The sequence below is a fragment of the Cheilinus undulatus genome, linkage group 8 (assembly GCF_018320785.1).
Source record: "Cheilinus undulatus linkage group 8, ASM1832078v1, whole genome shotgun sequence".
NCBI classification, from domain to species: Eukaryota; Metazoa; Chordata; class Actinopteri; order Labriformes; family Labridae; genus Cheilinus; species Cheilinus undulatus.
This window is the reverse complement of record NC_054872.1, coordinates 12,086,636-12,110,120: the sequence shown is the minus strand read 5'-3', so window position 1 is coordinate 12,110,120 and position 23,485 is coordinate 12,086,636. Positions and strand designations below refer to the sequence as shown.

General features: G+C 40.4%; 3 non-coding genes across 3 annotated transcripts; all 3 read left to right on the top strand.

The window, feature by feature from the left end:
* Positions 1-20,339: 20,339 nt before the first annotated feature.
* trnak-uuu lies at positions 20,340-20,412 on the top strand. Its single transcript has one exon. It is a non-coding gene; the product is annotated as a tRNA-Lys (tRNA).
* Positions 20,413-20,875: 463 nt separating this feature from the next.
* Positions 20,876-20,948, top strand: trnak-uuu. Its single transcript has one exon. It is a non-coding gene; the product is annotated as a tRNA-Lys (tRNA).
* A 227-nt stretch (positions 20,949-21,175) lies between these two features.
* Positions 21,176-21,248, top strand: trnar-ucu. The gene has a single exon. It is a non-coding gene; the product is annotated as a tRNA-Arg (tRNA).
* Positions 21,249-23,485: the final 2,237 nt, after the last annotated feature.

Genomic DNA, 23,485 nt, shown 5'->3' with positions numbered 1-23,485 from the left:
ACTTTTTTCTTTAAAAAATGTTCTCAGCAAATGAAGTTATTATTTTTATTGATTTATTTTTGTTGCCAATATGCAATACATGCCAATAGCTACAACAGAGCCACATTTTTCTTCTTATTTTAAGGGGCAAGGTTTTTGTTTAATACACTTGTATGTTGAATGTTTTGGCTCAGTTGTGGTCCAGTCGAAATCTTTCAACACTCCAAACAAAGTCAGATCTGGAGAAATGAGGCCCACTGAAACTGTAGAGGCTAAACATAGCTGCTTCATAATGTGGGGCTGATGAGTGACGTTATGTTTAAGTCTACACAAGTCAGAGAAAGAAAAGAAGGAAAGACTGTGACCAACAGAGCTGGGACACTTTTCTAGAAACCTGTGCCTTCTCTGAAAAGTAACTTTTTTATATTTGCTGTGAGTCTTTATAGATGGTTTTTACTCTTACAGCAGTGAGTGTGTGAATATCCTGATGTGACATGGAGACTGTTGTGCTCAGTATTTGTTTTGCTCTTGTTGAAGTGCTAACTCTGAAATGTAATTTACTGTATTCTTGCTGATGGGCTGTAACTTACAGTCCTCCTGATGCTAGTTTTCACAGCAGTTGAGATGACAGATTGCTTTTCCATTTCACAGTTCATTTAAAATCGCCTTGAAGCATTTGGCGTGCTGAATGGACGCTCTCTGGTTCCAGAAAAACGCTCATTTTACAACATTTGATTATTGGATTTTTCTTTTGGGTTTCTTGGCAGCTGAGATAATTCTGTGTAAATTAATTTTAGTAAAACTGACAAGATAGTGAAAGGAATCTTCAGAGCCTTCAGGGCAGGCGAAGTGAAACAAAGCATGAGACATAGAAAAAGGATAAATGCAGGTGAGTTGTGTCATTGTGCAGGCATGTAGAGATCGATCAGTCGATAAATTTGGGGACACACTTGAAGAAACCTTTAAAGCTTTCCATGTGTAATTGATTTGTCTCCCACTATTCCAACTCCTCATTAAAGCTTTGTACCATTATTTTTTTTGAAATGACAGTTTAAATAACAAAAGTTGCATGCCAGTAACATTATTAAAATTGTAATGTGCACTTCAGTAAACTAGTGTCTGATCAGCATCTGTCAGCAGCCTCCTTTTGCATTTTACTTTCTTTATAAAAACTGATCAGGTTTGAATAAATCAACAAATCAAGCTTACAAGTAACAAGACAGTCACAGCAACTCTAAGAGGAAAATGTTTGGGATTGCTTGGAAACAGTCAAGTTCAAAAATAGTCATCATCTGACTTCTGCTTTTCCTTTTTATCCAGTGTTGCTCATTGCAACTTTATTTTTTTTTTCCTTTTTCTGGTAGCCAATTGTTCTAGGGTTCCAGTTAATCTCTCCTCATCTCATCAGTGCCATTTCCACCTACAGAGGGCAGCTGTTTTCACCAAAAATATGTTCCTTAAACAAGCACAAGACAGAGTTGGAGAACATAATGGAGGTTATATTTTTTGGTACATCTGATTTGCTTTTCTCAGGAGTTGTTGCAAACCAAAAGATAGCTACAAATAGAATTACTGGACTTATCTTGATGGGTGGACAAAACACATCTTAAAAAGGGATAAGAAGTGCCGGGGTCCATTTATGTGCACTGGCATTACCCATTTCCTACACAAAATCAAAAATCCACTTTTTTTTTTTTTTTATTACTGCACTCACAGTGCCCGATCCATGGCATGAGATATTAATCACATCTATCTAGGCAACACTCCATAGACATGTTTGAGAAGGGAGGAGCAATGATGAATGTTCTGCCTGGTCACATTGATTAAAGAGCAACAAACTGCTTGACATTGTAAGCGTGCACCACTAAGAGGGAATAAATTACACATCCCGAGATCAACAGGCAGCCATTATTGCTGTTCACTATCAGTAGAGCCAGTGGTGTTGTGCAGGGTACAGGTATACAGAGTATTATAAGTCTCAATAGAGTCTACCCACTTCTAAATCCTCTCTGAGTACATCATTCATTGTGTGACCCACCTCCCTTCGCCCTAATATGGCTAGGACTTGTTATGGCCTTTGTCAGGTAGTTGGATAGAATATCAGAGGAAGAGTGGGACAGGTCTTCTTGATCTTGATCTCAGTGGGTTTTAATCTGGTTAAATAAAGGGTTAAATACATTTAAAAAAATAGGTCATACTGCAGTTTTCTGAGAAATCTAGCAAAGTGAACAGAGGTGGTAGTGCAACTTTTTTACCATCTTCCATCATCCTATAATGATTCTTTCTACCTGAAGTCAAGCAGCAGATGTTGACTATCATGCAAAAATACTTTCCTTTGCTAAAGAAATGCCGCCAGTTCTGATAAAACTGCATCTATAGCTGCATCCACGCTTGTCTCTTCACCACTGCTTACAGGGTTGCAGTACAACTAAACCACGCCCTCTGGTAGTGCCCATGTCTCCACAAATGATGGATGTAAATAAGCCATGCTTTTTGCTTTCTGGGGGATTACCAAATGCTCTTTAATGAGTGCCAGTAAACACAAGTTTCTGCACTATCAAGTCAATCCAGATGAAGACATCCCAGACCACCTTTGTATGCAGCCTAAGCCTTCAGTTATCAAACCATCAGTGTGCATTGAAGGATGTTCACGCTGTGAAATAATTACGTATAATTATGTAACATTACGACACATGAAGCAAATACTCAAAACTATTTCTTGAGTGAACCACTGGGTGGAGTGACAGTGCAGCAGCCATGTCTGGAGTGTAGTTCCGGCTTTGCATTTAACTTTAAAACATCTCCGTCTCGTAATGTTCCATGATTATTTCATGGTATGGTGAATGTACAGGTCACAACTTGTCCACGAGAGCGTTTTGGAGTTGTTGGGTTGTGTATTTGATGAGTTTGATGAGGGAAAGCAGAAAATTCCATCTGCTTCTATAGTGTGAGCTGTGCAGCTGGTATATCGGTCCCCCCAGATCTAGAAACAGCTTGCACCGACAACTAAAGGAAACAAACCTATTACTAAGACTATAGGAATTCTGGCAATGGGCAAATTTGCCAAAATGTTGAAGTATCCCTTTAAGGTTCATCACTTTATATCTGACTGCCTTGTATGGATGTTAATGCAAGTTGCAAACAGGGTCTCTGCATCATTGTTTCTCTGAGAAGGTTGATGAGTGAAATTATTCAAAAGAAGAAAAAGACAAAAAGACAACGATCAAGTGTGAGTTTAGGCTCAAACATTATCTAGCGTACAAAACCAAAACCAAGCCCTGCTCCAAACCCGACACATCCTCTTAGGTTTGTACTGATAAAGAGAGAAAAGCTAAAAAGAATGTGTGTCTGTGTTTGAAGGCCCGCTGCTCCTCACCTCTGCCCTCATATGCTCAGGCATGATCAGCTGATGGCCAGCTGATCCCAGTCGTTGCCTCCCAGCTCCCACAGCTAATCACAGCTCTTTCTCTCAGCACAGCAGTCCATTTAAATATGACGTCCTTCTCAAAAATCCCTGCTTGCATTAATGCTGATGCACCATGCTGGTAACCTTGCAAAGCAGATGGATACGCCCGTTTCCGTGATTCTCACTGGCGAGTCTATCTTGAAAAGCCCCAATCTGAACCGTTCGGGCCTGGTTAGAAAGTGACAGGACCAATCAGTGACGAAGGGTAGTACTTTCAGGCACAGCAGAGTCGTGACGTAAACAAGCAGCAGCAAGAGTTGGTGCAGTTATGGAGGAAGAGGTTAGCGTGGATGCTGCTAAAGCGCCAGTTTTATCAGAACTTGACAACATTTCTTCATTAAAAGAAGAACGAAGAACAGCAGTGAGTAGTTTTCTTTTTTCAAAAACAACAAAAGTCGAGTACTTACATGTCTATAGTCACCATTTTTCGCATTATTCCTCAGTAGCTGCGCAGCCCGATAGCGGCTACGTCACGTGTTTTGTTGCTCTTATTGGCCCGTAGAGATGTGATAGACAGAACGTACATCCAATCACACTTCAAGTTTTTTTCAAATCCTCTACCTTTTCTCAAATGTTTCCTATTGAAGCTTTCCTAGATGGATGTGTGAAACAAATCCATCTGGCGTGTCAGGTTACCATGCTGCTGCTGCTGCTGGCAAAGCTTGACCTCCTCCACCCCAGTCTCCTCCTTTATAGCATAAAGCTATTGCACCATATTCAGATCCATGCTACTATGGATGCAATGCTTCTGACAAATTTTATTGTATTCAATACATATTGTCACTAATGTATCTGTCTATAAGGGGGCTTCCAGCTATGCGCTCAGTAAAAGCATGCTGCTTGATTAACCCAGGGAGCATCTTTTGAACAAAGCCTTTGCTGCCAAGTATAACTGTTCATCCATTTTGCAATAAAATGATATGACGAGAATGTTCCTGACTAAAAACTGTAACTTTGGATTTTTTCTACTGTCTTATACTGAGGGTTATTCACTTTCCTGTTTACAGACCTTCTTTTTGAGGGTAGAATGAACCTTATGTCATGAACTTAACCATGGAAAAAAGGACTTGTTATGGACTGGAAATGAAATAAAGGGACAGTAAAAATGTAAATGTTGGATTACATAATGTGCAGAGACTTTAAGGAGCAGTGGTGGACTTATTTTGCATCACTGTGGCTGCAGGGAGGTGCAGAAGTGGCTTCACTAAAGTGTCTTGAAACGAAAATAGAGCATGCAATTATTCACCATATGAAAAATGAATGCACTAATAATGAATCTGTATTAATCATGATTAATGCGATTACTCATGACAACCATACAAATTATATATTTGCAGTTTGTTCAGCCATCTGTTAATGAACAATAATGACTTTATTCTTATATGTGTAGTTGGAAATTCACCTCATGATAACACAAAGCAAGCAGTCTCTCAACAACACCGAGAACAGTTAAGTCCCCTTTTATTTTAAAGCTTGGAATAATAAAAAAAAAATTCATTTTGTAGTCTGAGGGCGTCTCTGTAGTTTTCAGTGTTGTCACAATTGCGATGATTGTAATCCTCCTGAATCAGTACAGCAGTTTGTATCTATAAAGAGGTTTAATAGTTCAGACTTCATCTTGTTCACTCCTGAAGTCATGAAGGGCTTAGTGGATCTTAGCAGTGAGTAAGTGGCTCCTCAACTGGAAAAACATTGGCTTATAGTTGTAAAGACCTAATGAAGCATTAGCTCACACTGCTTCACCCCCATCACGCTCCCCTAGCCTCTCCCAGATGGAGGGACTTTGACTGGGAAAGGACATAGGAGTTGGACTGATCGTCTAGGGGGTCTAATCCGTTATCTCTCTCTTGCAACCTGTTACTCCCCGGTGACTTGGCCCCCCCAGCCCCGTAGCTTCCTGTGGGCAGATGTTTTTTACGTACGCTCTGCTGACAGCTATCTCCCAGAGCAATTGTTGGTAAACATGAGTGAACTGCTTACCCCAACAACAGGTTTCCTCTAACCCCTAATCCAGGCTGCAGAGGAGACCCCCCTCTTACCCTTTTGACCCTTCCCTCAGTCCAAACCCCCCTCCTCTCCTCCTCCTCCTTGGTGATGGTGGTGGTCGATGAGCCTGTAAGATAAGCCTGGGTGGAATTCCCGTCTGGGTGTTCTTGGGAGTGACCTGGGTGGCAGAGGAGCGTCAATGAAAATCACTCAGCACTCTGCTCAATAAGGAACCCGTCTGCACCATGGCTGCATTTCACATCACTCTGATTTCAGTTTCTATCTAGCTGAGCTCTTTCTTTTCCTGTTGGGTTTACAGTAGAAGGAGAAAAGGTCAAAGAGAGAGCAGCGCTGACTTAGTGGAGAGCCTGCTTGAACTTTCAGCAACCTCTAACCGGGGGTAAGACAGCCTTAAAAAGTCTTGTTGTGCATGAATCAAGAAATGAGCTTAGTGCTGGAAAAGACCTTGAAAATGGCACCAAGAATGTGATCTAATACAAATCGGATTTCTTAGTATTATGAAAAAGAATCATATTCGGGTCAGATTTACTGTGACAAAGTGCTATTTTGTCACGAAAGGACACAAACAGCCAGAAATTTACGACCAAAGCCGTTTATTCTTGTCACAACTCTGCAGGCATTGTGACTTCTCAGAGTAAACAAACCTCTCAGACAACAAGTCGGCCATATTTAACCATGTGTCTAGTGCTTCCTCAGAGGCCTTGGGTCCACGGTGGAGGGGCCAGTTGTCTGGGAAAGAATACTCAGGGTCTAGAGTGGTCCGGGTTAGGCAACGGCCTGGCCATTGTGCCCCAGGAGAAGGTAATTAGGAAGTGAAACCTTGACCAGTTGACAGCAGGCTTTGTTCAGGGGCGAGTGGGCCAAGAGAAATGCTTTTGAAAGCTTTTTCACTTTCTTTGCTGAGGCGACCTCAACCCCTTCCTCCAGAAACACACAGGGGGAGATCATATAAGTTTCTGAAGAAAAATGCAAGGGAGGGGGGTTAAGTGGTATTTATTGAAAGAGAAGAAATGTATAGGCAGTGCGTTGTTTGACAAGAGTACCAAACTAAATATACAGTGTACAGTATCTGTTTACCTAAAATGTCATTTCTAATCCATGTTCAACTACATTTCCACTGAAACATATTTAGATCCTCACATACTGGACAGCAAATGTATATGTTTTTATGTTAATTCTACAAATTCTCTTAATGATGTTAATAATAAAGACATCCTGGACAGATCTCAACAGTTTGTCCTTGTCTGTGTCCACTACAGCCACCTCTCCTTATGTGCTGCAGCTGCAGCCGGAGCTGCCAGCTAACCCATAATCAGCTCTGTCGTCTACTTTTCCTGCACTGCGCTTTGGCTCTGAAGAGTTATCCTTGTGGATGAGCCAAATGAGCAGATCACCAGTGAGGGCATCCAACACTGGGAGCCTACGCCTGTCCTGTCCTTGTCGACCCCGGCGCTCTGCTCTCAGCTCCTAATGTGGCAGGAAAAGTGTGAACATGGCCTTGGCAAACTGCAGGCCAGTTCACCATCATCACCACGGGCCAGTGAGGGGGAACTTAAACACTCCTTGCACAGCTGGTCTCCTAACTCCTGCAAAGGATTAAGTCCTTGTTCTTCTTTATCCTGCCAGAGACTTTAAAGTCATAATTCCTGACATATTTTAACATGGAAGGATCTCCTTGTTCTCTTCTATCAATTACAGATGATTTATTAGCGCTACACTTGGAAGTTACCCTTTTGTAACATCATATGCAATCAGTTAAAGTTTGATGGAGATCATTTTGTTTTGCATTTCATTTCATATTTGTTATTCTGATATGTGCAGTACAATAGCATAACATTCTGAGGGCCCAACGGCGGGCTGAGAGATTTTTTTGCAACTATTCAGTTATTTCTAAAATGCAAATATGAAATGTTATACACCAGAGAAAATCCCAGATTCTTGGGATTCTATCCATGTAAACAATATCAGGATAAAACCACCATAGCAGCCAGATTTAATGTCAGGCTACAAACTAACAAAAAAAATATATAAACAGTTGACCATAAGAAGCTCTCCTGTACAGTCCTGGTCATAGCATTCCATCAAAAACAGTCCTGCTGCATCAGAAAGAGTCGCCACAGTCCAGTCAAACATTCAGACACAAAACATGATCATATCCATGAAGATCCACGGACTTTGGGTTTTGTATATCAAATTTGCCCTTGTTGTTCTCAGTAGTCTGCTCTGTTTGCAAAAAAAATGTCTTTCTTTCCAGGCAATTATTAACAATCCTAATGTTTAACCTTATTTATATGCTAAATAAGATACTTTGGACTCATCTGCGTTGTTAGCAAATGAAACTGAATGGGGAGAAACACCTAAGGAAAGACCAGGCATGAGTAGAAGTATCAACAAGAATTTTTTCTTAGGTTAAGTCTCATTTCAGATACAAAATAAATATATAAATTCCATAGGTGTTTTCTAAACATATTGATTTCAATTAATTCTGACACCAAGTATGTTTAACCCCTTAAAGCCTGTTGTATCATATTTAATACATACTTTTATGATACCTCTATTTTATCAATATGACCAATAAATTGCTAAAAACAACTTCTAAATACAATCTGTTAATGATAAAAATGCCCTCAAGTGGATTATCAGTTACCAAAAACACTTAATGTATCAAATGAGATAAAAACATATATAATTACATATGTTAAATTTTATGGAAATTTATATTTTTTTGGATTTCAGGAGAACTTTAAAATATTATTTCAGTCCCAAAAAATTAGAATTTTCTGGCTATAATTTGTGTTTTCAGGCTTTAATGGGAAGTAAAATTACTTGGACTGGAAATTTTGGTTGTCTTGATTAAAATGATGTGGAATGTGATGGTGAATGATACAAAATGTAAAAAAAAAATATATATAGACGCCAACCAGTCTGATGCCCTAAAAAATGGTCACTGCAGAGGGAAGTGGACCTCGCAACAATATCATGCCAGCTAGTATGCAAATAATTTGGGCTGTCAAATAGTTAAAAATTATGATTACTATTCATCCCAGAATTTCTGTTCTTAATGACATTCAGTCGCATCATTTTTATTGTATTTTATTATTCCATTTTTCATGAATGAAGCTTAACATTCATTCATTCATGCAGGACACAGTAGTCATATGCCCAGCTGTGATCAGCTTTTGGCTAGCTGATCCCTATTATTGCCTCACAGCTTCTAATCTCTCCGCCTTTTCTTGACACAACAGTCCTTTCAAATATGAAGCCCTTCTCACTCTTTTCAACTTGCATTAATGCTGATGAACCACACTGCTGCTGGCAAAACTAAACCTCCTCCACCCCAGCCTCCTCCTTTATAGCATGAAGCTGTTTCACCTTCATATTCAGATTCATGCATGCCAACCTCAATCCTTTTGGAGCCTCCAGTTTGAAAACACCTGGACCTTTCCTCATAAAAGTAGGTGTAAAATCCTTATTTTCTGTTCTATTGCTATCAACTTTGAACTTGAACTTGCTAAGGCTTTATTCTTTCGTCCAGTTGGCCTCTGTTTCAGTATACAAATTCAGATGGAGGAAAAAAAAACGTGTTACTCAATACTTGTAGCAGCTAAAGTAAGTAAGTTTGGGAAGAAACTTCAGTTTTACCTTTCTACAACAAGTCACTCTCAGCGCTGACATTAAAGGTACTGTTATAATGAAGCAAATGTGCCTTTGCCTTTCGGCTCAGCTCCTGCTTCAACACAACTGTATGGTACAGCGTCTGCCAAACTGCAGACCCTGCACCAATCTGCCTGTCAATCTCACGATCCATTCTACCCTCACACATGAACGTGACCCCAAGATACTTGAACTCCTTTACTTGGGGCAAAGACTCATTCCCCACCTGGAGGGAGCAGTCCACCATTTTCTGGCCAACCTCAGACTTGGAGATGCTTATTCTCATACCAGTCACTTCTCACTCAGCCTCTTATTACTTCTTAGTTTATTACTGAAAGAGAGATTGCAGCCAAACTTACAGTTTTCATCTGTGCAACTGGCATTTGACATATTCTATTAAAGATCTACAAAAGGACTAGAAAAGCACTCAGAGAGCACAGACCTCTGCCATCAGCCCTATCTCCCAATAGTGAAGAATCCTTTAAAAACATTCCTTGATTCAGACGGTGATCCGGATGACTCCCAACATCTAAGATGCTGATTACTCCCTCCCAGTTGGGGTGGAGACATGCTGAGGCAAAGCATTGGCTTCGCTACGTTTGGACTGTCATGGCAGAAGCACCCATGGTCTCACCGGATGACTGAAAGTCATGGCAGATGGTGAATATTCCTCTATTCCACCCAGCATTGTGAGTATTGTCGCTACAATTCGCTGTCTTTCTCTGTGTTACACTCCGACTCGACTCCTCAACCGGGCGTGTGTCTTACAAAGGCTATACACTCCAAAACTTTGAATAAGTTACTCATTTCCGCCATCTCCTGGTGTAAAGTGGTAACAGCGCAGACCTCTGCCATTAGCCCTATCTCCCAATAGTACAGAATCCCTTAAAAATTCCTGGATCCAGACGGTGATCCGGATCAGTCCCAAAATCTAATCAGTTCTTCCTTATTCCATTTCTGACATTTCATGAAAATTTCATGAAAATCCGTCCATGACTTTTTGAGTTATGTTGCTAACAAACTAACAAACAAACTAACTAACAAACTAACAAATGAACAAACCCAGCAGATCACATAACCTCCTTGGTGGAGGTAAAAATGCACAAATCAAAGACAAAGAAAGAAAGAAGAATATAGCGATGTCTTCTACCTGAAAGCCTTTGACCACAACAAACAAATTCCTCTTTGCTTGAGTTTGAGCTTTAGCCTTGCAGCTAGTCTATAAAACACTGGAGAGAAGAGGAGACTGAGCTTCACATCCTTTGTTATTCTCTTTGTTCTTCTTTGTACCTTATTATGGGAAAATAATTTAGCCCCTGGTAGGCAGAAGTCAACTCAGTCTCCAGGTCTTGTTTTGATTTCTTCCACTCTGAAAAATTAAGTGTGTAGGATCCTGAGCATGAAGGCTCTTATTCAGAGCGTTGAGTTTTATGCTATAACCCTTGGGATGATGAGAAAAGAATGAACACAAATTGAAATAAATGCACTGAAAACAAATGAGTCAACAACATATGAAGACAAATGAAAGTTGCAGAACATTTAGGTTTGTACTTTAAAATAAATCAAGCAGAAAGGATAGAAATAACCTTTCAAAGTAAAGTTGAGGATCTTTCACAACCATAGTCTTGTTTTGGAAAAAACACATCACCCACTTGAGCTGGTTATTCTTAACATCACTCAGGTTTTATGAACTTGTTTGGGAAAATTCTGCAGCTTTATGGGTGTTTTTTTTTTTTTTTGCAAAGCTTATGTACATTAACAGTGCTTACGTCTCTAAGTGCAGGTGTCACAAACAGACTTTTCCAAGTGAATGAAGTCAACTGATTGCTCTTGACTTTCTCCTGGAGACTGCAGAGCCGGGACAGGCATCAGTCCTCAGTGACAGCAGTGATTCAAGTTTTTATGTCGCTGACAGAAGGGTTAGAAAAGGCCAGCGAACATTGTGATTAATGATGGCATGTTGGAGGCCAGTATTATGTCACTCTGAATGAGCGCTGAAGAGACAGAGGGATGACATTTTTACAGGCCTGGTACTTAGAAACACATTTTTGTGTATTTGCACGTCGATTTGTTCCAAACAGAGCGAGGCGCACACTTCACGTAGACATACACTTCTCAAACACTTCACCATAACACACTCTCTGTGTGTGACTGTAACCTGTAAGTGTGTGTATATGTGTGCTGAGTGCCATAGTTGGCTGGTGGGCCCATGTTTGATGATGAAGTCATCAGTTTAAGTAAACTCCAGATGGTCGGGCAGAAAGTAAAACAAGTGCCATCTGCTTAGATTCAACTGCTGCACAACTTCTCCCCTCTGCCCCCCCTCCTCTCTCAGCTGGCACAGCTAAGGACCGGAGCGCTCAGAACATTAATGCCATTAGTGAAATGTGTCAGAAGAGGCAGCCAAGCACAGTGCATTACAGCAGCTACAGCAGCACATCATTAGCACCATGGGCTACGCTCACTGCTCACTTCTGCAACAGATAGAGCACACTACCTGGAGATCAAGTCAGCTATTAACTGTGTTAATCATGAAGCACTTGTAACACCTGGTTATGGTTCCAATCCATACTTAAAAACACTGTAACAATCCCTTTCTGGTGATTTTAGCTGCTATTGGAAGACATGAGAGAGCTGCAAAAAAAACATGAGATAACAAAAAGTCAGTGACTATTTTTGCAAAATTCTTAATCATTTACACATTTAATTTTTTATTTATCGTCTTCACTTTGTTTTTGTCACATTACTGTTAATCATTACTGTAAATTGTTAGCCTTGTGTACTTCATATTTCAGGGATTTAATGCTATTTTGTTGTTGTATTTTTATTTCTTATATTTTCTTTGGTATTCACACACTGAATTTTCTTTGTCACACCACATTAATTGCATGGTTTACTTTTTCATTGTTTGGTTTTTAAGGTCAGTGATATATTTACTGTTAACTACAAGACAGTCTGGCTCCAGATACCCCCCTCTTGCAGACCGCTACTGTGAGATGCTGCAACTGTCAGAACAAAAATGCTCTCCAAAACTACTGAAATAAAGCTCTTACCCCATCTATTACTGTAAGAGATAGGATACCAAAAGTTAAAAGTTAAAACCTGACCCGAAAAACCTTAATGCAAAAATGTTTAATAAAGTTGAGTAAACAGTCTGCTTAAAGGAAAAAACTAGTCCTCCATTAAAACACTCAAATGCAGTTAATGTAGTGAAGGATAAAGCTTATGAAGCTAACGTAGCTATGTTAGCAATATGAGCTACTTATCTAATGTAGCTAAAGGTAACACTTATTACGCTAGGTAAACTTGTTGTACATTTGTTAAAGCTAAACCCGGTTCAGAAGTAATTATAGTGGCTCACTTTAGCTTTATGAACTTTAGCTAAAGCTAACATAGCTACATTGGCCTACGCTATTGGTTAACTATGTAGCTAGCATAGCTACAGTAGCTTTAAAGCTAATGAAGCTAAAGTGAGCCATCATTTGTGTAACTACTTATTAAAAGGGTCCATACATAATATAATCCCAGATCAGACCTCTGACCTTTATACTGTTTCATTAATGAAACGTGCCTAAATCTGTAACGTTTGCAATGTTTTTATTCAATGATTGTAAAAGCTAGATTTTTTTTTTGTGAATAAAGTTGAATAAAAAAAAATGTTGTAACAGCAAATTGCATCACTTCTGTTCTTCCAGAGACTGCGTCTCATCAATAGATGTATCATGGCTGCCATGCCTGCCATGCACCCCGTGTGTTGGTTTGACACGTAGGGCTGTGCACGTCCTCAGAAATGAATGTGATTCAGACCTTAAATGCAGTCTCCACATGTGTGGAAGAGGTAGTGTTGTGGTGAAGGATGTGCTACAGTCAACACAGCAGCAGAGAAAACAATGGCTTAGTGTTTAACAAAAGGAATAAACCACGTCCATAACTCCACGTGTATGACAATTTATTGTCACTGCACAGACACAAACATGTCTGTGAAAATAGCTGACGACAAGATAAACTGTGTTTTTAAAGTCAAAGTTTATACCCGTATAATAAGGAAACTAAGATCAGCATTTCAGTTAAATCAGTGATGATGTAAACTGGTGATTTTCTTGTGTTCATTAATTTCTCATTAAATACGTGGCTGTAGGGTACATTTTGACAAAATCAGAAAAAGAGACATTCATGGGTACTCTCTCTATTTTCATTAGCTGATGTAATGATAATATTTATGAATGCAATCGACTGAAAGTCACCATTTAACATGGTAACTAATTAAACCAATTCACTCATGAGTGTTACGTCTGTACCCTGGGGGAAAACGTAAAAACAAAGTGCAGATGGTGTCTTTAAACCACCAGACAGCTGTCTGAGCTGATCTGATGTTGCTATTGATAATTCTTGTTAATATTACATTTACATAGATATTTTTTTAATCCCAGAATTAAAACTATAGTGTCCTCCTAGAGTGTCTCCATATTTGTAGTTTACACTCCACACATCAGGTAGTTGAATACAGTGGGGGATTCATTCAAAAGCATATATTACACACATCTACAAGAATGCTCATGACACAGCTGGACACACATGCAAATGTTTGCAAGGTGAAACAGCAAGTATATCTTTGGCCTAAGACTATTTCTACTCTACACAATACATTGTAAAAGTCTGATGTGAAAAACTGTGAAGTCTGCTGTATTATTATTTTGTTTGTTGTTCACAAAGCACAGTACAACTACATTTTGATTCATTTACGTAAGTAACAAACCACTTATAAATGGTGGTATAAAGGTAGTGTGAGGTGTAGATGGCCTAGGAGTTAAAGTGGGCCCATGGATGGCCTGGGTTTAAGTCTGGCCTGTGGCTCCCTTCCTTTATGTCTCACCCCCACTCTCTCATCCCTGTTTCTGACTCTGTCCTCTTTTCTCTATAAAAAAAGGTGTTAAAATGTCCAAAAATAAATTTTAAAAGGTAGTCAGTGATTAGCCTATATGTAGTAAAGTGTAAGAAACCGGAAATTCAGTTCAAATCGATCAATGTCACACTTTCACCCTTTTAAAAGGAACCCTGCATAAGCAGACCATTTCATCTTGTTGGATAGATATTTGTATCTCTCATATACATATTGAACAAAAAAACTCACTAGATACCTGCATTTTTAGTTGTTTGAGTTTATAAATTCACCAGGAGGCCGCCATGCACTGTGATGTCATAGTTCTGTGGCGCTCGCCGTTTCAATGCAGTAACCGCTGTTGCATACTGGCAGCCAGAGTTACAGCTGCATCTCAGAGACAAAGCATGTCTTATGCACAGAGAATGATCAAATTTAAGGTCTCTTCTATTTTTTATTCACACCATGAGCAGTTATCTGTCTATCTAGACAGGAAAACAATAAAGGCAGAGCCATACCTACCTTCTTGTAGCAAATATTTATGTCCATATCTGCAGAATATGTTTGAAATCCTTATGATGAACCAGATAAAGGCCACGAGCTAAGTGCGTCTGTTTAAGAAAGTTGCTCCCCGAACTTCTACTCTTTATGAAGCTTTCTGTTTCAACACAGTTCAGGTAAAGATAAACACAGAACCAAAGCACTTCCAGTTTGTGCTTTTCAAAGTAAAGTCCACTTTAGCATTTCTTTGGAGAAACTATGTTTGTATGTACATACTGCTTTTATTTTGAAAGGCTCCTGGCACGCTACCACTATACACTGAATCCAGTCACATGCATTGAGTTTTACTGAGGTAAAACTAGGAGGAATGACAGAGCTTTGACAGCAGGGAGACAAAAACAACACGCAGTAAACTTGTGTCTGGTATGAAAGCTGTCATGGCAGCAACAACTGCAAGCAGAAAAACCATCTGAAAAGCGGTTAATAGCAACGGCGAAGATCGCTGCGGCACTGTGACGTCACACAGACCAAAACATGGCAACCTCCTGGTGAGTTTATGAGCTCAAATTTACTCAAACTGCAGATATCTGGGATATTTGGTGAGTTTTTTAGTTCAATATACATTTGAGAGATGCAAAATCCAACAAGATAAACTTGTCTGATCATGCAGGGTTCCTTTTAAATGCAAGCTATATCATATACTGTAAAGAAGCAGAAATGCCAATCATGGGTTATTTATGGCAATAATAGGGATACAGCTCTATTGTTTCTACCATATCCTAAGCTGAGAAAGAAAAACATTATGTCTACATATATTATGGAATGGAAGAACGAAAGCTCCATCCATCTGTTATCTATACCATTTATTCTATGCTGATTTGTGGGGGGACTTGCATAAGACTGAGTACAGTCAGGTCTGATCACCAGCCAATCACAGGGCTGACATACAGAAATAAACAAGCAGTTACAAACACATTTAAACCTAGACACATTTCTGTGTCACCACCAAGCATGTTTTAAGATGGACTGGGATGAAGCTGACGTACTGTGAAAGAACCCACACATACACACAACATACAAACTCTGCACATAAAGACCTGTCCCTGTCCCACAGGGACTCGGACTTGGACTTGGACTCTTCTAGCTGTGTGCTCTTTAGGTGTGTCAACAAAACGACCACAACACAAGGCGACATGCATTTGGCAGTTAGTAAACATGCAGCTTTGAATGGTCATGGTCCCAGTCCTCTTATGTGAAGACTGTCCTTTATTTTCCATAGAGCTCAAATGAAAGGGGAAGGGGGAAAGTGCTTGTACCTGTGTGTAAAGTGCTGTAAAAATTTGCCTTGAAGTGCCCACAACAACCCCCTAAGGTGAGTCTGAGTTTATGTTGGTTAGAGAAATTCCCCTTGATGAAAGTTGTACCACTGGTGTAGGAAGTTGCCCAGTCTGTTGTTTATTTACACAATATTTTCTAATGAGCAATTTAGTCGCTAGCCTGCAAGTGTTGACATGCCCACGGTGACAGGCGAGTGGTTGCAGATGCAATGTTGCGTGATTTGACCAAACCACCAAAGCAGCAATGAAAGGAAAACCCACATATCTGTTGTTGAGTGTTTAATCAGTGGACTCATTAGTCAGGCATTAACAAATGTTAGTATGTACCAAATTACTGTTTGGACCCGCTGATCCACTTCCAGTTAATATAGGACTAAAGCTGATGATGTGGCTTACACATAATCTCATATTTGTTTACATCAGACGAGAGACTTATGGATTACAACATGTATCCTAATCATGCATGAATTTATCATGTCAATATCGGTCAGTGAAATTGACAGATCTTTGAAAAAAAGCTTTCTGCTCAACATGTTTCCAGAGACATGTTAACAATTTGGCCCTTAGCTCGCTCTAGCTGAGCAGTTACAATCCATAACTCTCGGATAATTGTTGCCTGTATCATTCACATGTCATCAGCCTCAGAAATCTTCTGTGAGTGTTCCCACCAACAAGGTGGGAAAACGATGTTGGTTTTACTTTAGCAGCTCATGCTGGCTGTATGTTATTGCTCCATGTGATGAATAAGCGAAGGCAGGTCTTGTTTCCCTCCTCCCACTGATGCAGAACTTTCAGCAATGCCCTTCATCTGCCTTAAAAACATTGGACTCTACACATCGGTTAAGCTGTGTGTCCCAGAAGAAAAACAGGACCAATCTCCTTCACCACTGCGTGCTGTAATTAAGCCCACAGCTGGCAGTTCCCATTACGCCATCAGGGCGAGCAGGCAGACCTGGCTCTGTGGCACCACAGGCCCTCCTCCCCACCTTTTTCCTCTCCTCAGCACCTGTACATTGTAAAGAAGCCCAAACAGCCCTGCAGCTAACAATCTGATGGCTGTGAGAGTTTTTGTTGTGAAACACTTTAGTGTAACACATCATCTCCCCTCACCGCTGTGTACATTTTCACATTCCGCCTCGCTGACTGTTTCAGCCCGGGCCAGGTGGAGAAACGTCCACACGTGGTTTTAAGTTCCGTAAAATTCACACCAGCCTTTTATATCTGACAGGAAACTACATGGAAATGTGGCATAATAGAGAACAGGCAAGTGCTGCGACAATTGCATTTAGGGGCGACAAAGCCGAGGGCCACAGTGCAAAGAGTGAGGGGTTTCATCACATCTGCCCCTGCCTCCCCTCCCTCTCACTTCATGGGACAAAAGCGTTATGTTCAAGCAAGAATTTTAATGTTGTGCCGCTCCGAGTTAGCCCACACCACACCAAACGCAGAGCTGTCCCCAAAGGCCTGCTCTCTCCTGGCCAAGATCAGCTGTCTGACCGCAGAGCAGCCTGCTGTAAACACTAGCCAGATTACCACACAGACAACACGCACACAAACTACACACAACTCCACAAGAATGATCATGCTGACAAACTTACAAGCACCCATTGTCAACAAAATAATTTGCTTCCAGCTGCATACCATATTGATTTAGATGGAGGCACTTAGGAAGATTACAACTGGATCAAATAAAAACAACATTACAATCCAAATCCATTTCAGGCTGTGGGAAGTCTTATGTAACATTCAGCAGAAAAAACTAAATGCAGCTCTGGTAATGATGTGCACATGATTGGCAATAGCTGACTATAAGATTTCCCTCCCTACCTCTCCTCTAAAACCACTACAGGTGCTGCAAAAGCTCCATTAGAGGCAAAACTGTAACCAACCAAAACATACCAGAGCAGGGTCACAGTTGTTATTGTTCCAAGTGGCGCTGTCAAACATAAAAATGACCATGAATTTTGTTGCTCTGTCTCCCTTTGTTGATGTGTGTTTATGTAAGAGTTTCTGTCAAAACATAGAAAAAAGATAAATGTGGCTAATTAAAAGAACATTTCTTTGGTAGTTGCTGTAATAGATACCTCGTTGTGGGGTCCCGGGGCAAAGCTGCCCTTAAACCATTCACGGCCAACGCTCACACTGAACTTGATCCTTGCAAGCTTGAAATCTTGCATCTACCTACCACCAGTGTTAGGAAGCATTACTTTCAAAAGTACCTTGTCACTTCACATAATTACCTTATTCAGAAAGTAACTCATTGCAGTGCTTCATTGCATACTGAAAAAGTTTGATATCAGAGAACTTTATGTATCATAAAAATCAAAACCCTTATGTCTTATTACACAAACCAGTCATATCGTCCAGATAAATGGATGTAGCTGACTGCACAAGTTATCCACTTTATTGTTATTGCATAGCCTATTTCCGTCCATCCATCTTCTTCTTCTCATCAGGGGCCGGGTCGCAGTCAGGATAAGGGTCAGCACCTCAATGCCGGAGGCCATGTTTCTCTATCAGAAAAAGGTGGATTGCTCCCTTCAGGTTGGGAGAAAGTCCTTGCCTCAAGTGAAGGAGTTTAAGTATTTCAGGGTCTTGTTCACAAGTGAAAGTAGAATGGACTGTGAGATTGACAGGTGTGTGTATATATATATATATATATATATATATATATATATATATATATATATAGTCATGGATGAAAATATTGGCACCCCTGTAATTTTTCCAGAAAATACACCATTTCTCCCAGAAATTGTTGCAATTACAAATGTATTTGGTACACAAGTTTATTTCCCTCATGTGCATTGGAGCAACACAAAATATCAGAAGAAAAAAGACAAAATTGACATAATTTACACAAAACTCAGAAAATGGGCTGGACAATAAGAAGAGAAAAAGAGAAAAATTGACAAAAGAATGCAATGCAGGATAGTTGGAATGGTGGATAAACATCCTCAGTCAACTTCCACACAAATTCAGGCTGTCCTGCAGACTCAGGGTGCAAAAGTGTCAGCTGGGACCATACGTCATAATCTGAATGAGATGAAGCGCTATGGCAGGAGACCAAGGAGAACCCCACTGCTGACAAGGAGACATAAAAAAGCCAGACTGGAGTTTGCAAAAATGTACCTAAGTAAGCCTCAATCCTTCTGGGAGAACATTTTGTTGACAGATGAGACAAAGGTAGAGCTTTTTGGAAAACCCCATCATTCTACTGTTTACAGAAAATGGAATGAGGCCTACAAAGAAAAGAACACAGTACCTACAGTCAAACATGATGGAGGTTTCAAGGATGTTTCAGAGTTGTTTTGCTGCCTCTCGCACTGGGTGGCTTGACTGTGTGCAAGGAATCATGAAATCTGGAGACTATCAAAAAATTTTGGGCCGCAATGTAGGGCCTAGTGTCAGAAAGCTGGGTCTGCATCAGAGGTCATGGGTGTTCCAGCAGGACAATGACCCTAAACATACCTCAGAAAGCACCAAGAAATGGTTGGAGACAAAGCGCTGGAGAGTTCTGAAGTGGCCAGCAATGAGTCCAGATCTAAATCCCATTGAACACATATGAAGAGATCTCAAAACTGCTGTTGCAAGAAGGAACCCTTCAAATCTGAGAGACCTGGAGCAGTTTGCAAAAGAAGAGTGGTCCAAAAGTCCAGTAGAAAGGTGTAAGAAGTAGCTTGTAAGCAGCTTGTTGATGGTTACAGGAAGCAATTGGTTTCAGTTATTTTTTTCCGAGGTTGTGCAACCAAATATTAAGTTAAGGGTGCCAATAATTTTGTCCGGCCCATTTTTGGAGTTTTGTGTAAAATATGTCAATTTTGTCTTTTTTCTTCGAATTTTTTGTGTTGTTCTAATTCACATAAAGGCAAAATACACATGTATACCAAAACATTTGTTGATTGCAACAATTTCTGGGAGACATGATGTATTTTCTGGAAAAAATCCAGGGGTGCCAATATTTTTGTCCATATATATATATATATATATATATATATATATATATATATATACACACATTTCCCCTATATTGCATTACAGATCAACAGAGGACGCCATCGCCATAGCCCTCCACACTACCCTGTCCCACATAGAACAAAACAACAGTTATGCTAGGCTTCTTGTCATTGACTTCAGCTCAGCATTTAACACAATCATCCCTAACAGACTGGTATCGAAACTGCACAACCTCAGTCGCCCCAGGGGCCCACCTATCCACAGCACTCAGCCTCATCACCGGCTCCCCACAAGGATGTGTACTGAGCCCCCTGCTTTACACTCTCTATACACATGACTGCACCCCCACCCACCCAGGCAACTCCATCGTGAAATATGCAGACAACACAGCAGTGGTCAGGCTAATCTCAGGGGGAGATGAATCTGCATACAGGGATGAGGTCAAAAAACTGTCATCATGGTGCAGCATCAACAACCTGGTCCTCAACATCTCATGCTCAGTTTGGTCTTTCCTCATAGGATGGAACAAAGAGTGTGCCACAGTGTTGTAGTTTTTGAAGCCTGGATAGCTCAGCCGGTAGAGCATCAGACTTTTAATCTGAGGGTCCAGGGTTCAAGTCCCTGTTCAGGCACAGTTCTTACCATTTCATCAATCTTCAGGGTGTCTAACTTGGCATTGCTACCTCTGTGATAATTGCGCCTTTGAAAAGAGATGAGCATGGAAGTACAACTTCTTGAAATCTTTGCTTCTTCCCCATGGACATCATTTCCAACACTGAAGCCATAATGCTGCTCTTCAAGCCAATTTCTGCAGATCTCTTGCTCAAGTTGGTTGTTTTTCTGACAGTGTGGCCTTTGTTGCAGCCTGGAAAACTCAGTCGGTAGAGCATCAGACTTCTAATCTGAGGGACCAGGATTCAAGTCCTTGTTCAGGTGAAGATGCTAGCATTTAATCAATCCTCCAGCTCACTCCAGGAAGTATCCTCTGAAGGGCCTTCAGGAATTCATTGGCAAGATCGTGGCCCACTTCAACCCTCTTTCTTGAGATCTAATGCACAAACTCAATCTTTGTCTCACAATTTTTTTGCTTTTGAAGCCTGAATAGCTCAGCCGGTAGAGCATCAGACTTTTAATCTGAGGGTCCAGGGTTCAAGTCCCTGTTCAGGCACAGGTCTTTTCATCTTCAGAGTGTCATACTTGCCATTGCTACCTTTGTGACTATGGTCCTGATAATTGCACCTTTGAAGAGAGCTGTGCATGGAGGTACAACTTCTTGAAATCTCAGGTTCTTCCCCATGTATGTTTCCAAGACTGAAGCCATAATGCTGCTCTTCAGGCCAATTCCTTGAGATCTCTAAAGTTGGTGATTTTTCTGACTGCGTGGCTCTTGTTGAAGCTTGGATAGCTCAGTCGGTAAAGCATCAGACTTCTAATCTGATGGTCCATGGTTCAAGTCCCTGCTCATGTGAGCTCCTATCAACCGTCAGGCGCTCTTCTGAGGGGCTGCTACCTGTATGAGCAACTATGGTCCCTGGTTATTGCACCCTTGAAGAGGCTTCAGCATGGAAGCAGAGCTTTTTGTAATGTGTTGTAGTTTTCCATAGAAGTCATTGCCAAGACTGAAGTCATTATGTTCCAGTTCAACCCTTTTCCTTGAGATCTCATGCACAAGTTGGACCTTTTTCTCACTAAAAAGCTCTGGTTCAACCCCAGAGGGCACCTTTGAATATCCTTCAGCATGAAAGTAAAACTTGTTGAGATCTGTTATAATATTCTGTGGAAGTCATTGTCAGTGAGCATAATATTTCAAGCATATTGGTAGATTTGATCAAATAATATAAACAGTTTTGCTGTTTCTCATATCCCTATTTAATTTCTATTAATTTCATGCTTCAGTTTGACAGCATTGCATATGATCACCTCTGCAATCGCAGTTACACAGTTAGTTAAATTAAGATCATTCCTCTGCCACAAACACCACTTCACCATATATCAGTTCTTTGAGCAAGTTTATACGTTGTGGTGCCAAAGAACTACCAGGTAGTGCTAGTGGCTCGTCTTTTTTTTTAATTTCCTTGCAGCAACAAAATAGAAAGAGAATTCGGAAATTTTATCAAAAATGTATAACTACATAAAAAAAAACCATCAAATTAGTAATCTGAGCGTGTACTTACTAGGGCCAGTTGACCCAGGACCCTGCTGACGCACCCCTGTCCCCATTCCCCGGCTGATCCAAACTGATGGATATGTTGTCACAACCCAATGACACATGCAGTTTACATGCATGCTCTCACAGAGCCAGCATAATCAAGAACTACAGACAACATAACAGTAACTTCACTAGCTTTGTGGCTTATGTTGAATTGTTTCATTCTGTTACAGCTCTTTAACCCTATGCCGTTTTATAAAATGATTGTTAAGAGGAATAATCGTATTGATTATGCATCAAGTCCACACTGCACAATCATGCTTATGTGCTTGCAAGAGCAATTGTGCAGTACAGGGCAGTCACACTAGTCAAACATACTGGACTTTGGGGGTTAAGCATGATTGGGCATTGTACAGACTGCCAGTGTGAATGCACGCTAAGAACACTTATGGATTACTTTGTAACGCATTATCACTGCACCACATGCACACATACACAAGCTCAGGCACAAACTGAACTTTGATTGAGACATGTTTAGTGTGTCACTTCAGATTTGTGCAGAGGTGAGACTGAGGTTCACACTCTAAACTTAAAGGCTGATCTGATGGAAAGACTGAGTCCCTCTGACTCACAGCTCTGAAGCGAATGGGAATGAAAGGGTGCAGCTCGAGCACACCTGCTGCACCTTCACACTGCCCGCTGAATGTCCTCTGTGAATGTGTGTGTTCGTGTGTGTGACTCCTGCTCTGCCGTGTCAAATGCAACATGTTCCAGCTGACTGCAATTAAACGGTAAACTGGAAATACTTACCATTGATTTAGCTGTACATAAATTGGAGTAAATGTGTTCCAGGGAGGAGCTGGTTACCTCACCGTTCACCACCCAGATCGGGCCTGCACTCACCCAACTGGTGGGGATTTATTAATTAAGCCCCCCTCCTGCCCTCTTCTCAGGGGTAGAAAGTAACTAATTACAATTACTCACATTGCTGCTATTGAATAGCTTTTATTTTGGGTGTGCTTGAAACTCTGTAGCTTTACTTTTAGTTAAGTATATTTTGAGGTAAGTGTACATTTTATAATTCATTAATTACTGAGTAAAAATAAAAAAATAACAGTCAAAATCAACAGGTCCAAGCTTTCTGTTGAAATATGAACCTGGCAAGTTGTTTTGCTTTTACTACACATGACAGTCAGTAGCACACAGAGAGACAATGATTCCACATATCATCCAGATGTTGCTGTTGCATTTCACTTTCTTTTACAGATGTGGCTTTGCCTCAACAACCTGGTTGGAGATCCATATTATGATGTTACTGCCAAGAAGGAGAGAAAACATTCTACTGTACAACCCCTCAGTAGCTACCCAGTACTTTATTTTGAAAGCAAAATATATTGCTTGAGTGGATTCACAGACTTGAAATTTTCATTCTACTTCAGTAGATTTTAACCAAAGTAAATTAACAGTGCTGTGAAAAAGTATTTGCCTCCTTCCTGATTTCTTATTTTTTGCATATTTGTTGCAATTAAATGTTTTAGATCATCAAAAAATGTTAA